The following is a 17,849-nucleotide window of genomic DNA, read 5'->3' as shown; positions in this document are numbered from 1 at the left end:
AAGAATTTTAAGCCACTATATATATATATATATATATATATATATATATATATATATATATATATATATATATATATATATATATATATATATTCCTTCTTGAATGCAGTCCCGATACTTTTTGGGCAGACGCTGTTCTACTTGCAAATTAGCTTCACCAAATCGGTTCGTTTTTCAAAGAAGCAAAACCTGTTGAAGATGACATGATAGACATGTAGTTCCCATGAACCACATACTGTATATCTATAAAGGATGAATCTCACACCCTCGGTAATGTTGAACAATAATACATTATGCATAATTCTATCAAGAAGACAATATTATATATTTCCTTTTTTTTTTTTTTTTTTTTTACAGCAGATATAAAAACTATTTACCCGACTAATGAGCAGGCGAATAGGAAATTGCTACTTTGATGAACGAACTAAAAAAAAATCCCGTATAAAAAGTAACACACAATAAGAAATTATGAAACAGCGATTGAAGAATCTCCTGTGATACTAATGCACTGTACCGTTACATTACATAACCGACACCTTCTCCTCCCTTCATCTCCTGATGTTTTTTCGTACAAAGCGATTTCCCAAGGCGTTGAACCATACAAAACAAAAGAATCTTTACTCTAATGATCGCTTAGATAGTGTTTATAGGCATTAGGGAGTATCAATCTCCTCATTAGACCCAGTTCCCACACAGATAATAGTATCACTAAAGTCATAATATGTAATAAATAAATAAAGGCCTACTCCTTGTTTTTCTAGTTACTTCCTTCCAGTAATTAGTTGAACAAAAACTGCACTAATAATATCAGTGACACTTACTGCATTAGAAATGTACGCATGATTAGCAGGAACTTATAATGTGTTACAGTTCAAAGCTCTTTTTGCATTTATTGGAGAATAATTTGTATTTATCTGTCAACTTTCTCTTTACTGAATTATGACAGAACGGAAACTTATTATTATTATTAAATTTCTTTTACGATACTTCTTGTATAGATACTTTGTGACTGCAAACTGTAAATAATTGTTCTACATCATTGAACGCGTAATGATTATAATTACTTGATTATGAAGCAAAATAAGTAGATGTCACAAAAAAGGAATGTGCAATAAGAAGCCACAATATTCTCACGATCATAAATTTTGTATTTTCTTATGTAAATATCAACATTACCGGTTTTTTTATTATTATTTATTACAAGAAATGCTTAATGAAAGAACGGAGATATCTAGTTAAAAGTAGGACCAACCCAAACAACATTAAAAAAAAAAAAAAAGTATTTGTAACCCTAGTGCAGCTTACACAAGCTATAGTCCACAGACCATAGGTATCCAAACTCGCAAGTCCGACGCTCGCGAGCCCAATTGCGGGAACTGAGTCCAAGTGCGAGTAAGTGCAAGTCCAACTGACAGAAATGAGCCTGAGTGATTGCGAACCTAGTCGAGAGAAGTGAGCGCGAGTCCGAGTGAATGCGAGCCCAGTTGGCAGAAGTGATTGTGATCGCGAGTGAGTGAAAAAAGTGAGCGCGAGCCCGAGTGATCCCAGTACAAAATGGCCATCTATGGCCGTAGACTACAAATGGTCTTTAAGATTTCTCCTTGTAGTGCTCTTAGATAGAACATTAATCCGAAAAATACAGAAAAAACAAAATCGAAGTGAATTGTGTTATTACACATTCTAGTTGAGAATCTCAAAACAGGTATATATAATACACAATTTAACAGGTTGACTGCCATGAGCACCATATATGATGCTCATGCTTGATATCACAAATTACTAACCTATTCAGGTTTTTGAGCATCATATATGATGCTTATTGTCACAAATTACTGTGAGACCATGAGCATGACATATGGTCCTCGGCTCCCATTGGTACATTTTCGGGAGAAGCAAAATATCGCGACAAAAATGTGACATAACTATTCATAATTGAGCCAAAGATAAGAAGAAATTTATGGCCTCCTGGGAGCAGTACCCTCAAATCATCTTGGCAGTCAACCTGTTAATAAGATAAATATTATATAAATGCTAATAACTTTTATAGATGTATTATTATAAGAAATTCTTGATAGTTACTAAAAAAAAAAAAAAAAAACTAATATGAGTTTTCTTATATTAACCGTTCACACGCAGAATTACTTTCCAACCTAAAAACAAGAAGAGAATTAAAAAAAATAATAATAATAAGTCCCTTAGTTGTAGACTGACTATAAATTCAGTGCTAAGTGCGGAAATGAAAATACTGAGTAAAAAGCCAAGATTTTACTTCAGAACTGGTGGGACATATACCCATGTGCATTCTTCTGGCGATTATTTTAATTAAATTTAAAAATTAACAAAAAAAATTTTTTAATCATGATTTTTTCCACTCTGGTTTCAGCTATCAAAACTATATCGTGGGCAAAGACGAGGAACTGTATGGAGATTAGTTGTAAATTCCAATTCCCAATTTTTGTTCTTGGTTGTTTATTTTTACATTTCCTTAGTATTTCACTCATAAATATTATGAAAAGTACGCTAGGTAAAAAAACTAGGATGTAAGGAAGTATATATTTGCTTATATATATGTACATGGGGTGTCTTCATGTCTTTTTCTTTCAAAATATACAAACCAGAACATTTATCACAAGTGAATTTGGTGGTTTGCTTTTTTTCTGGTTCGTAAATATCAAACGGTTGAAAACAACTGCTTACTGGACTTAACTAATGAAGAATAAATACCTACTATATGTATAAATGCTTTAATTATGCCGCGAGTGGACTATGCTAAACCGTAACTACTCTTCAGACTAAAACACTCTTGCTAAAAAACAGACCTCTAAATTGTACTGGTTGCCGAAAAGGTCAGAAACAGGTCAAAGCATAACGAGTTTTTGCGGTGAAGATAATATACTAATAATTGCACGAAATAAAAAAAAAGTAATAATATTAGTGCGGTATAAAAGTTTAAAAATCCTTTCTTCTTTAATAGTAATTAGTCTTGAAAACTAACATCATGTGAGTCCCAAGGGAATTTTACGACCAATGCACTAATTACCCATCATAGAACGTAATGGCAAAAGTACAATTAACAGAGGAAAACAAGTTCATATGCCCCACACCTTGAATTGCCGTTCGTATTATAATACTCATAGTGTCATTTCTTTTGCAACATGAACTCTTGGTTTGACTGGATGACAAATGAGTAAAAACGAAAGAAGAATGTAAAACCTTCAAAGCAACACATTTATATATCGACAACACTAACAGTAGCAGGAATATATCAACAGCACTAAAAGTAGAAGCCATATAACAACAGCACTAAAACATGCCTATTTATAGGGCCTATATTAACACGAATAAAAGATGTCCACTTATATATAACCAACACTAAAATATGTCAATTTATATATCAACAGCACTAAATTCACACTTGTTAACAGTACGAAGAAATGCACACTTCTATATCGACACTACTAAACGATGCACACTTGTGTATTAACAGCACTAAAAGATGCACACTTGTTTATCAAGAGCACTGAAAGATGCACACTTGTGTATCAAGAGGACTTAAAAGATGCACACTTGTTTATCAACAGCGCTAAAAGATGCACACTTGTGTATCAAGAGCACTAAAAGATGCACACTTGTATATCAATAGCACTTAAAGATGCACACTTGTGTATCAACAGCACTAAAAGATGCAAACTTGTATATCAATAGCACTTAAAGATGCACACTTATGTATCAACAGCACTAAAAGATGTACATTTGGGTATCAACAGTACTAAAAGATGCAAAGTTCTGTATCAACAACAGCACTAAAAGATACACGCTTGTGTATCAACATCACTAAAAGATGCGTACTTATATATCATTATTGAAAGATGCACACATGAATCGCCATAACTAAAATGAATACACATATTAATACACTAAGACGAACACATGTATCAATAGCACTAAGGTGAATATTTATATATTAACAAGAATAAAAGAGGCATACGTACATATGAACAGGAGTCTTATATACAAACATTATTAAAAGATGAAGGGAATTTGGTATGATACGTAATCAAAAAGAGCACGTGACACCTGACAATTAATACCATTAAACATGTATGTTTATAAACAAATTATATAAAGCATCTTTTGATATAACGTATATTTATACATAAATTATACTTTATATGACCTTTATACGAAATAACAGCATCATGTGGGCTCATATTCATACTTAACAATTTTTAATTATACTGCATTGCACTATGTGAAGCACATGTATACTTATATAAATAGTATTATACAGTGCTTCATGTATAAATTTAACACTTGTATTCTGTGTATATAAAGTACACAAGAAATAACTCTGTACATAGAAGTGGAAGGTTAAGCCCTACCTAAAATAATATTTTAGTCACGATTCAAATGAAATATCACGAAACATAAATGAGTCATTCTCTAAAAAGCAGAACTACCTACACCAATGACTCACCATCAGTGAAATATTATTACTAGCTCGAAGACACTATAATGACTTCATTGGTTGAGAGAAGAAAATAACACGATTAATAGGCTCATAGAATTAGTAACTTTGTATTCGTATATGAGAAACGAAGGATTATAAGATACGATATTATTTATTTTAAGAACTTAGAAATATCGTCTGTGCAATGATAATTAAACCTAACTCTTTATTAACAGTCAACAACTAGAGAGGGGAAAAAACAGAAGCCGACTACGGTCTATGTTAAAATATACGATATCCGTATTTACTTCATAGAACTGAGGATAAACCTCTTAGGATTGTCGCCCAACAGATTCGAATCTCAGAACTCTCGACTGCAAAGCAAGAATGCCTGCCTCTGTTTTATACTCGTTTGGAAAGGAAACACAAAATAATACCTTAGCCAAAAGTATCTGAAGCTATTTTTCTTCTTTTGCATCGATTTTTAATAGTCTCAGCGTCATCGAGAAAGACAGATGGTAATCAATTCCTTTTCTTCCAAAGATTTGAATTAAGTTTTGTAAAATGTTCTTACAAAATAAAATATATAAGCTCTCACATTGAAATCTTGAAGTGTTGTTAAGTTAAGGACAATAGGAGTAAGAATTGCAGGATACTGAATAAAAACTAAAAGATCAATATACCAATTTACCAAGATACCAAGTTTACGAATCGTATGCTTGGAAAAGTACGTATCTCTGATGCAAATGTACGCATAAAAAAACTTTTCTTATTTTTACACTCTTTATGCATATTATGAATTCATAATACTATTAGCAGTAGGAGTAATATTTTAAAATAACTCATGAATGGTAAACAGTATAAAAAGTTCGGAAATTAGGCCATTTATTACTACTTTAAAAAATCTAATAAAATCTACAACATTACGCTCGTATTAAGTATAACTATCAACTAACTCTATGGTCTTTGAAACCCGCAGGTTCAATACCGCGTTCACAAAAGCTCCCCATTGATTTTTATCCTTAGCCAACTGGATCCAATTTCTACTTTGTATTCCTATTTCTGCGAGATCCATCTTAATATTGTCCTCCCATCTGCGCCTAGGTCTTCCTAATGGTCGTTTTTCGATCGGATTTCCAGTTAAAACTTTCAAAGCGTTAATACTTTTTTCATGACCTGCCTACTAAACCTTCTAGATTTGATGACCCTGGTAAACGATATAAATTATGTAGTTCCTCGTTATGAAGTTTCCGCCATTCTTCATTGTTGTTCCTCTTGGATCAGAAATTCGTCTCAGGATCTTGTTCTTAAATACTTTCAGTCTACATTCTTCCCTCAAAGTAAGCGGCCATGTTTCGCAACCATACAGAACAGACATGATTATCGTTTTATATATTTTAAGCTTCAGATTCCTCGACAGAATTCGCGACGACAAAAGATTTTGAACTGAATAATAACACGGCTGTGGTATATAAACACACCTCGACGGAGACGACGGGTGTGGTTTGCCCAAATAAGTCAATCAATACCCAATCATAAGCTTCGATGGCTTTTAGGTCTTTTCTTTTCCTGAAAACTGACAACCGTCTCTAGAGGGTTAAACTGCTAGTCGACAGAATGGTCCGTTTTAGAGCCCGTGTATATTCGAAATCAATGCACACATCGCAAAAGCATTCGAGAGAACAATTACATCGACATAAAGTCAATAAGAAACTCATTTCACACTGCCGAATTCGATGAGGGACTAGAAAAGTAACTTACAACGCTATCTGATGTGTTACTGTTTTTTTATTATTATTATTATTATTATTATTATTATTATTTGCCCATAATATCTTGCTCAAGGGAGAATTAAAACACGGAAACCTTCATCGCGTACACCACTGAACAATCTTATCTGGTTTCAGTTTCACTATATCTAAATTTTTGATATCCTATTTTATTACAATATTTTATTCTAGTTTACTTTTGTTTGTTTGTTACTTTCAAACTTTGCAACTTCAACTTCACGCACTTCTACACTAAGTAGAACGCTCATATTTTGCACAAGCATGTAAACCCTGTGACAATAAAATATTTTCATATACTTTTCACTATAACTAATCATTTTACCAAAATGTATTCAGACTGTGTAAATGCGTAGTTAACGTTTGTTAATTAAGTATTCTTTCAATTGATGGTCGAGTGTTTGAAGACTGGTTTAACATCTTTATGTCGCGTCCTTAAGAGCCTGACATACTAAAAATAATACAAAATTTACCATTTTTCTTTTGCTTGTTTTTCATAAGTGAAAGGAGATAATGAAATGCAACTTACTACAATCATAGATAATGTTATGCTACAACAGAAAATATGAACAAGAAGAATTTTAAGTACTGTCATCCATAGAAATTACAGTGTTGCCAGAATAACATTTCTCCCAAAACTAATTTAAGGTAGCGACTAGAGGAACGAGCTCAATTGCATTTAGGGGCCGCGGTGGCTCAGTGGTAGAGCGTTTACCTCTGGTATATGGGGTTCCGGGTTCAAACCCTGCTCCCGCCAAGTGAACTTTGTGGTGGACAAACACCGTGTGCGTGGGTTTTCTCGGGGTTCTCCCGTTTCCTCCCACTTTCTTCATTCCACCATTTCATTCATTTCTCATAATCACCGTCTCCTTTAGCCTAACCGGCATAACCGTGGGACGTAAAACTCAAGGATTTCATTTTTTTCAATTGCATTTGATTACGCATCATGTTGTTTTGGTATCCTATGAACTACTTTTTAAATAATAGTTGTATTTAGTATATAATAAACAAAATAGTTTTAACATACAGTTATTAAAATTAAATAATAATATTATTTAAAAAGTAGCTCACAGAATACCAAAACAAAACTATACGTAATCAAATGCACTTGAGTTCGTTCCTCCGGTCGCTGCTTTAACTTAGATTTTGGGGCAAATGTTATTCTGGCACAACATTGTCTATGACTGTGGTCAAGTGTCATTTCATAATTTCCTTTCACTTATGACAAACAAGCAAAAGAAAAAGGTAACTTTTGTATTATTTTTAGTATGCCAGGCTCTTAACATAAAAGTTTAAATTAAGTTTTGTAAAATGTTCTTAGGAAATAAAATATGCACGCTCTCACATTGAAATCGTGAAGTGTTTTTAAGTTAAGTTAGGAGTAAGAATTGCAGGATACTGAATAAAAACTAAAAGATAAATATTGTTATATATATTATTAAAATGCTACAATAGCAATTAAAAGCGCCCGAGCTCCAACCTATAACTTTGGATTTAAAATCTTTCATTTACGGTTATGTGTGATTTCACGTTTAACAGAGACAAACATAACATTTTGAGTATGTGTACTTTAAATAAATTAGTTAAATACATCATTTTCAAAAAGTTTATGTTTTAAAATTATTGTTCAAAGCCTTTGTATTTTAATAAGCCTTCTCTAAAATCAATGCACGTGAACTGTGCTTCCATCTTCAGAGTTCTTTTAAACTATATATTGTGGACGTTTATATGTTTGTGGTCAATACTTTCGACAACGAGATCTCGGAAACTACAGGCTCTAGAAAGATGACGTTTTCACTGATCGATTGGAAATTTTGCGTAGATTGTCCAGTTCTAATTGAATATTAAAAAACATGGTCATTATTTCTTTATTACATTTTTTAGGGTACACTGGAAGCATTGGAATTTAAAAAAAACTAAAGCATCATATCCTACGTGTTATACATTCCAACATCATATTGTTGTATATAGGGGTTGCATATGTCTCAGGCGTTTGTTTCATAGCCAAATAATGAAAAAGGAACGATAACCATTTCTTCAGTCTAAGCAGTAAGATGAATCTTTATTTTTGGAGTGTTTTGTCCAATGAACACCATATATAACTGCCATTATAATTAATTGTATATGTAATGTATTTGCTTATTGCATACTGCATGCAAGAAGAAAGTAAACATTGATCATGCATGAATTAGAATCTCCAACCGGAAGCAGGCTCAAATCTTGCAATCGGTGCGAGATATTGAAAAAAAAAATCGATAAAATCTCCCCTTTATGATACGCCTTGTCGATTTTTTTTCTAGACTTCTTTCACTTATGTCTGTAAAGGGACATGTACAGATATGAGAAATGAGAAGGATATTTATGCTCATATTGGAATGATGCGCTGTGTAGAGAGCGCAGGTTCAGCTAGTATATATATATAAACTTTTATAAAATACACTAAAAAAGAGTTTGGAGGAGGATGAAATGAAGAAATGAGAGTAGGACTAAAAGCATTGGGCGCTATTGAATATAAAATGAAGAAATGGGATTAAAACTAATAGTATTGGGCACAATTGACTATAGTATGAATAAATGGAAGTAAGACTGAAAACATTGGGTACTATTTACAATAAAATGAAGAAATGAGGTTAAGACAAAAAACATTGGGCACTATTGAATATAAAATGAAGAAATGGAACTAAGACTAAAAGCATTGGGCGCTATTGAACATAAAATGAAGATATCGGACTAAGATTAAAAGTATTGGGTACTATTGACTATAAAAGAAGAAATGAGAGTAAGATTAAAAACATTGGGTGCTATTGACTACCAAATGAAGAAATAGGACTAAAACTAAAAGCATTGGGCACTACTGACTATAAAATGAAAAGTGGGACTAAGGTTAAAAGTAGGGATGGCCAATTCCGGAATTTTTACTTTCCGGAATCCGGAAAGTAAAATCGGAAAATTCCGGAATTCGGAAAAAATCCGGATTTCGGAAAAAATCGGGAATTCGGAAAAAATCCGGAATTCGGAAAAAATCCGGATTTCGGAAAATATCCGGATTTCGGAAAAAATCCGGATTTCGGAAAAAATATTTTTTCTTTTTGTAATCCTAAGAATTTTGTTCAAATGCAAACGAACAAATTTCCTTTTTGTAATCCTAAGAATGTATGATGCAAGTTAAGCTGAAACTTACATCCTAAAGTATACACTACTCAATCTTCCCATGGTTAATGAGATGTAGTCCAAAAGTACGATGTACTCCTAATATTTAATTTTTGTTTTACTGTGATATTGTTCAGAGGTAAGACATATATCACACTGAGATAAACAACTTGACATAATGAAGATGTTATCATACGTAGTTTTCCAGAAAATCGTGAGAAACGATTTTTTATGAAGTTAAAATATGCGTCGCTTGTTGCCAGTGTGATGCAATTGATAACTTTTATGCTGGAATAGTCTTGTTATTATTATTATTATTAATCATTTATGTATTGTAAAAGAAAAATATGAACCGTTAAGTAGTCGATTTTATCTGTTGTTTTTTTGATATCTTCTAACAGTAATAACAAATTGCTTGTAAATACGCAATGATTATCAAGGACAATGGCATATTAATGTAAGGACTACTCTGCAGACTAGCAATAAACAATAAACAATAACAGATAAACAATAATCCCCCCCAAAAAAGTAACTAACTTGGGCACGTCAGAATGTTCGCGAGAATATAGGGACGCATTGAGACTAGCAAAAAACGTGGTGTTATTATTACTCAAAGGGCCGTACGATGGAGACATTAACGCTAATGTTAATGGCACTAATGAGCACTTACTTGCTCTAACGGTTAACCTCTGGGCGTGTTGGCATGCAGTTAGAAGACATATCCATTATTTAAAAAGCACACGTTATCTGTGGAGTACTAACGATTTGCGTCACTATCGAACACTAACATAGCACTAGCGACGTTTAAAGTCAAAATTGGAGTCTGACATAAGTGACTTGTCAACTTCACGGACATTATATTTTCCTTGAATGCGAGAATTTTGCACCCGGGAAATTTGCGCCCTACCACAAAAATAGGAAAAAATGCGCTCGCAATATATTTGCACTGGGATGTTTGCGCCCTACCCCAAAAAGAGGGGAAAATGCGCCGGCTATATATTTGCACTGGGATGTTAGCGCCCTACAATTCAACTTATTATTGTATTGTGTAAAGTAACTTCCACTCGCACTTGAACTAGGCTTGCCTCTCATCGTCTCAGTGAGTTACTCCATCCGTTATAATATTCCGAACAAATGAAAAAAATACAATTTTAGTTCACTAAAGGGCAATCCATACAAATACAATTTTTCATTATACTACAAAATTTACAATAAAAGTATAAATAACTGATATATAATTATTTATTAATATAATCAAAGAGTATAATTTAATCTACAAAAGGCTGTTTGGCTCTACCCAGATATCTCTGTTCACAATCCTTGCGAGTTGTTTGGCTTTTCAGGACACAAAATATAGAAAAGAAAATGTAAAGTGAATGTAAAATCAGTTCAGTAATATTATCAAGAAAACTATGTACAGTGTGTTTACTTGCTGGAATTACACTTCAAACACACAATTGCGTTCAGTCGTTCTTTCAGGAAAAATGTTCCGGGGGGCACATTTAGTATTCCGGAGGGGGGTCACTGCTGGTACTATTCTATTTATTATTATATTATAGACGTATTATTTTGGTCTCCTCCGAGGGGGCACTCTGAGAGCTCTGGGGAGGCCAGTGTTCCCCCAAAATCATCTCTGGAAGAAGCAGTGATTGCGTTGATCCGTTGTGTTCTTTTGGCTTATATTGAAGTTTATTCTCCCCTTATATAGCCACAATGAAAATAAATCACAAATGGCATGGTTGTGGGGGGAGGATTGTTTATGCTGTAATGGCAGCCCCTCCGAGGAAATGCGTAAGCTCCAGTAGGTTCTTTTATTTCGCAGGGCTCAAACTTCCCGGTGGAGGTACATCGCAGGCGCAATTTTCCCTGTTCTTGAGGTAGGGCGCAAATTTCCCAGACGCAAAATTCTCGACACCGTTCGAATGACCTCGGAAGACGATATCTTTTTCAATACTTTTTTTATATTCTTTTACTCGAGATTTCTTCATAGCTTCTTATTAAAATACTTACTAATATATCCTCATTTTATTGTCCTAACCAATCAATATGGGTATGTTGTCAGTAAAATATTTAGATTGATCGAGCCTCTGGTGTGTAACCACAGTATTTCATATCATGCCCCCATTAGAAATCTTGGCTAAACGAACCAATATATGTTGCCAGTAAAATAGTTTAGAATGATTGAGCCCCTGATAAATAACCACAGTATTTCGTGACAGACCCCCCCCCCACTTCCTATTACCATATTCTAGCTACGTGCCTGACTGAGATAATTCTCTACATTCTTTACCAAGCACACATTTTCTAAAGCGGAAAATGCTCTCTAAATACCTAAGCTCATTATTTTCAGCAGATGCACAAACTGGGTAACATTCTATCTACATGAATGTTATATATGTCGATTACTGGAAACCGCTTCTCGCTATCTATTACCATATTTACTATATAATGATTAACGTTAAAACCGGAAATGGTTGATTTGTACCGCTTCCGGTTTGAATATTACATTCATCAGGGAACTCGATTCTTAACTATTGACTCTGTACATCATGGCCAAAATTGATTGGTAATCCATCAGATAGTTCTTGAGACTGTTTGTTTCACTGACGGACAGAATGAATATATGGCTATAGAGTTTTGATAAACTAAATTCGTTAATGAGTGATGATGGAACAAATATAAGAAAGGGAACCAAGAGTACCACCGGGAAAATTTTCGAACACAAAATTAGCCATCGAAAACCCACATGTCCTGGGTTAGAATACCATAGATGAAAACTCTACCACTGAGTCATCAATCACCCGCTACCTTTGGCGTGGGAGACCCGGGTTCGATTCCCGGCGGGAGCTCATGTGGTTCGGATTCCACGTTAATCAGTAGGTCCACGTCTCATATAGCCTCGATGCTGAAAAGGGACGTTAAACTCAAAATCAACTCAACTCAACTCAATCACCCGCTTATTAGTTTTGTTAATTATTATATTAATATAAATTAATGAATGCCTGCTTATGTTAATTATTGAACAATTACATTGTATACTTCGTAAAGTCAAAAATTATAAATTTGTATTTACTGTACATACAGTGAGCGCAGAAAGTGTTCGTACACCTATGCTATTGAAACGAGAATGCCTGCGAAAAAGAAACAGAAAATTTAAGAAGTGTAATAACACACACAATATGAATAATGAAAACTAAGCTTTATGAATATATCAATAAAGAACCACAAAGACAAGTTTAATGGTCAGAAAGTAATGGGGCGTTTACACTTGGTCGATTTAGTCGCACGAGTAAATCGACTCGCTGTATTTGCCACTAAATCGAAGCAACTAGGCCGAATCAGATCGATGGATGTGTTCAATTATTTCAACCACAGAAAATAGAACGTCTTTCAATTCAGTTGTCAGTCGATTAGTCGCCTTCGATCAACAAGCGATTAAGTTGAAGTCCCGTTTACACGGTCGATTAAGTTGAAAGTGACGTCAATTCAACTGAATCGAACGCAAATCGACTAAGTGTAAACGCCCCATAAATAAATTCCGTAGAAAATGTATAGAGTAGACGCAAAAAGTGATCGTACACCTGACGTACGAATACGAAACAAAGATACCACAACTGGGGTTCACTAGTATTCACCTGAGTATACACCTCTGTATAGCATGACGAGTAACAGAATGAGTTTAGTTGTGAATAGGAGTGAAAAAACTGCACGGTGGGCTGTCGAAATGGGAAGCAACCGAACAGAAACAAATGAGGAGACAAGAAAAGTAATTATTAAAGTGCATAAGAAGGGTAAGTCTTTGAGAAAGATAGCAAACCTCAGGGGCAGATCCAGAGGGGGGCGATCGGGGCCACCGCTCCCCCCCCCCACAAGAGGAAACTTTCTTATTTTATATATAAATAAACCCATCCATAACAGGTTTGGAGCTCTTAAAAGTAGCAGTATTACTGCCGACCGCCCCTTCCCCAGAAGTCCGTCCTGGATCCGCCCCTGTATAGAGTAGCCACAATCGAGTATTTTCCGCTGTATGTTTGGAGTCGTTGTCTTGCTGAACAATAAATTGTTTTCAAGAACCATCTTCTGCGCACTAGTATGGAGATATTCCTTTAATATGTTAATATACACTTTGTGGATCATCACTCCATCGATAAGGTGGAGACGACCCACTCCTGAGGCACTCATACAACCCCAGACGAGCACGGACCCTCCTCCGTGTCTTACTTTAGGGACGAGATTTTGAGGATTCATCTCTGTATTCACCTTGCGCCATACCATACGCCTCCCATTGGACTCGATAAAATTAAATTTACTTTCGTCCGAAAATATGACCCTATTCCAGAAAGAAGCCTGATCCCTTATCTTTATACTCTTTTTCAAACTTTAGTCTCTTTATACGATTTGTCTTGTTCACCCAGAACATTTTCCTGGCTATCCGACCATGATACCCTGCAAATATTCCGCACTGTACTGGCTGATACTTTAACACCGCGTGTTTCCAGATCCGTTGCCAATTGCACAACACTACTTTTTGGAACCTTTTTTCTTTCCCTAATAATGTAACGTTTAACTTGTTCACTCAACACCCTTGGTCTTCCAGTTCTTTTTATTATTATTATTTTTTTATTATTATTATTTTTTATGGTTTCGCACAGTGATAGAAACATTATACATCGCAATTATTGTTTGTACTGTTGAACGAGGCCTGTCTGCAAGGTTTGCCAGGGGCGGATCCAGGACGGACTTCTGGGGGGGGGGGCGGTCGGCGGTAATACTGCTACTTTTAAGAGCTCCAAACTTGTTATGGATGGGTTTATTTATATATAAAATAAGAGCTTCCTCTTGTGGGGGGGGGGGCGATCGCCCCCCTCTGGATCCGCCCCTGACTCTATAATACCTTGAAACAGCTTCGCACACCTCCCCAATCCCCAGACATGAACCCCATAGAACATCTATGATCTGTTCTGGAGACAAGAATCAGAAGGCACAGCTTGTCTACTAAAAAAGGCCTAAGAAAAGCTATTCAAGAAGAATGGGACATAATCAGTCCCAAGCTACAGAACTACGAACTACTACAGGTGAAATCAATGCCACGAAGACTACAGACAATCATTAACGTACAGGGTAATCCCACAAAATATTAAATAACGTAATATACTTTATAAGCATTAATTCAAGCATAAGTGTACGGTGACTTTTTGCGTTTACAAAAAAGGAATTCTCACTTTTCTTCTGAACAAAACAGTGATTGGTTTGTTTGGCCTTTCTCTTGTATATAGAAATAAAATGTATGAATGTGTAGTCTTAATTCTGGTTATATATATATATTCCACCTCCCGTTCTCATGCTAGCGGTTTTCAATATAAAGTATGCACGGTGTACGAACACTTTCTGCGCTCACTGTAGGTATGTTGACAATAAGCGAATGTTATTAGAATATTTGTTGAGATTTATTTTCCTTCACTGCCTTTCGCCTGGTTAAAAAGTAGTTTGCAGTGCTTTGGAGCAGCTGCAGGTGAGAACGCGATAATGTTTGAGACATACCGGCGACTTTTTTGTGTGTGAAAATAAGACCTTTCTCATAAAGTAGTAAATAACTGCAGTAGCAATTGTCTACGTAAATGATAAAGACATATCCAACTACAAGAAATTAATACAGTATATATAGCCTATTCATTATTGTGTTTCTCTTTTAACAGCTATTAGCTAAGGATGGATAATTCCAGAATTTTTACTTTCCGGAATCCGGAAAGTAAAATCGGAAAAATTCCGGATCTCGGAAAAATTCCAATTTTTTCTAAATTCCGGATTTTTTCCGAATGTCGGAATTTTTCCGAAATCCGGAATTTTTCCGAATTCCGGATTTTTTCTGAATTCCGGAATTTTACTGAATTCCGGATTTTTTCCGAAATCCGGAATTTTTCTGAATTCCGGAATTTTTCCGAATTCCGGATTTTTTCCAAATTCCGGAATTTTTCCGAAATCCGGATTTTTTCCGAAATCCGGATTTTTTCCGAAATCCGGATTTTTTCCGAAATCCGGAAAGTAAATTTTCCGATTCCGGAAAACAAAATTTCCGGAATCCGGATTCCGGAAAATTTTGGCCATCCCTAGTTAAAAGCATTGGGCATTACTGACTATAAAATAAAGAAATGGGACAGACTACATAAAAAGACATTAGGGTGCTTCTTAAGGTTTAGGGCTGCATGTTCGATGGATAGAATATTAAATAGCGACCGATTCTTTGAATCTCAGTCCCATTTCTTCAATTTCCCACATAAAAAAATTTCCTTTGATTGCATTTTGTAAAGTCGTAGTTTTTAGAGGTATTATTTATCATTATTATGTTCAAGGCGTTAACAAACAGCTAAAAGATATAGCGTAAAGCGTAATGGAGACCCTTAGGCGCACAGACTAACTTTAAAGAAAACCAGAAACAAATTTTTAAGCAAACAAATTGGGAAGCCATGCTGAATATAAACGGCTAATGCACTACATTTCACTCATATAATTAATCCCAATTTACTAGACCATTATCAGTAATTGAATCCCAAATCTCTCGAGAATAGCAACACAAACTAACGGTCCTTGTAATTTGTTTAACATTAACTGGAACTACAATTCGTGCAAAAATGAGTTGAAACAAACTGCAATTAAGATGATATATTAGTTTTGTATGTATAATTACCGTACATGTACTTCATAACTTTTACAATATACAATAAAGATGACTTTTTTTTCACACTGAACAAGCTGGAAAAAGTTTGAAGATATCTCTTACTTTGCATTTTATTGTATCATTCACACGCAACTGTTGCATTTGGAATGGAGATGGTAATAAAAAATCTATGTTATCTTTTTTTATTAAGCGGAAACAATTTTCATTCAATGGAAAGTGTTGGTGAATGTGTTTTTTAATGATTCAATGATGTCATTTATTGCATGTTAGCTTTAGTAATTGATATAACCTAACTTAGTGGTTTAGGAAAAACCGAAAGTAAAACGACACAGAAGATGAAATGGACTCAATTACTCTATGCACCAAGCCAATTCAATTATAATTATTATAACCCATGACAGTGACACACACCTTTCATCTTTTTGGACCACAGTGGTTCAGTGGCAGAGCGCTCGCCTCTGGTGTGTGGGATTATTGGTTCGATTCCAGCCCACGCCAAGTAAACTCTGTGCTGAACAAACATCGTCTACGTGGGTTTTCTCGTGGTTCTCCCGTTTTCTCCTACATTATCATTCCACTAATTATTTCACTGTTATCAGCATCACCTTCATTAATTATCTGCCTTCTTTAGCCTAAAGGGAACGATCGGGGACAATAAAATAAAAAATCATTTCTTTTTATTGCATAGCACAAATGACCCAACCCAACTCTTTGTGTTAATCGGACTCGAAAATTGAAGTGGAACCATTAAGTTCTACGTCCCACCGTTATACTGGCTAGGCTAAAGGAGCCGGTGATGATGAGAAATGAATTAAATGGTGGAATGAATAAAGTGGGAGGAAACGGCAGAACCCCGAGAAAACATACCCACACGGTATTTGTCCACTACAAAGCTCACTTGGCGCAAACTGGGATCGAACCAAAGATTCAATGCATCAGATGTGAACACACTACCACTGAGCCACCGCACAATCGGACTCGAGTCAATAAATGAGCAAGACCGTGTGAGCTACATAAATGAATAGCGAGTCCGGGGTACGTAATGACAGAAAGCCTTAGTCCTTAGTGAATGTGAGCTCCAATGAAGTTAATGACCGCGAGATCGAACTAGCGCAATTTTTAATTGAAGATACGGAGCCCGTACTCGTACTCGAACGAGTGTCAATATGAGTTTAGCCCATTCAAATTAGTGAACGCAAGGCCCATTGAGATAAGTGAGCATAAACCCCATTCAAGTTAGTGCAAATTTCATTGGCATTACTGAACACAAACCCCCATTGAGATTACTGAATGCAAACCCCACTGAGATTATTGCGAGAGCGGAAGAACCATTGAGATAAGTAAAAGACAATCCCATTGAAATTAGTAATCGCAAGCCCTATGCAAAATGGTCATCTCTGAGCATGGGAGAGCTTGTGGTTAATGTTCTTATTTTGCAATCGTGAGATTTCGGGCTCGAATCCTGTAACCTGATATCCAGAGAAATTTTTCCTAAGTTTTACCGGATGAATATCAGGATTATACCTTTAAAACAGGCCGTTTTTAACTCTACTGTTTTTTTTTTTATTCCAGTATGTGACTGGGGCCGCAGTGACTAATTGGTAGAGCGTTCACCTCTGGTGCATGGGGTCCCTGGTTCGATTCCAGCTTGCCCCAAGTGAATTTTATGGTGGACAAACACCGTGTGCGTGGATTTTTCGGGATTCTACCGTCTCCTCCCACTTTCTTCATTCCCCAATTTCATTCATTTCTCATCATTACCATCTCCTTTAGCCCACCCAGTATA

General features: G+C 35.3%; 2 protein-coding genes across 6 annotated transcripts in view; one reads left to right on the top strand and one right to left on the bottom strand.

The window, feature by feature from the left end:
• The window catches only part of LOC145669542 (uncharacterized), a 505,866-nt gene that overhangs the window by 240,018 nt on the left and 247,999 nt on the right, over positions 1 to 17,849 (bottom strand). The window lies entirely within an intron of this gene.
• LOC145669540 (uncharacterized) overlaps positions 1 to 17,849 on the top strand; it is a 174,257-nt gene that overhangs the window by 150,214 nt on the left and 6,194 nt on the right. The gene's annotated exons all lie outside the window — the stretch shown is intronic.

Source organism: Thermobia domestica, chromosome 14, assembly GCF_964235325.1.
Source record: "Thermobia domestica chromosome 14, izTheDome1.hap1.1, whole genome shotgun sequence".
Classification (NCBI taxonomy): domain Eukaryota; kingdom Metazoa; phylum Arthropoda; class Insecta; order Zygentoma; family Lepismatidae; genus Thermobia; species Thermobia domestica.
The sequence above is the reverse complement of the archived record's forward strand: the minus strand, read 5'-3'. Positions and strand labels throughout refer to the sequence as shown.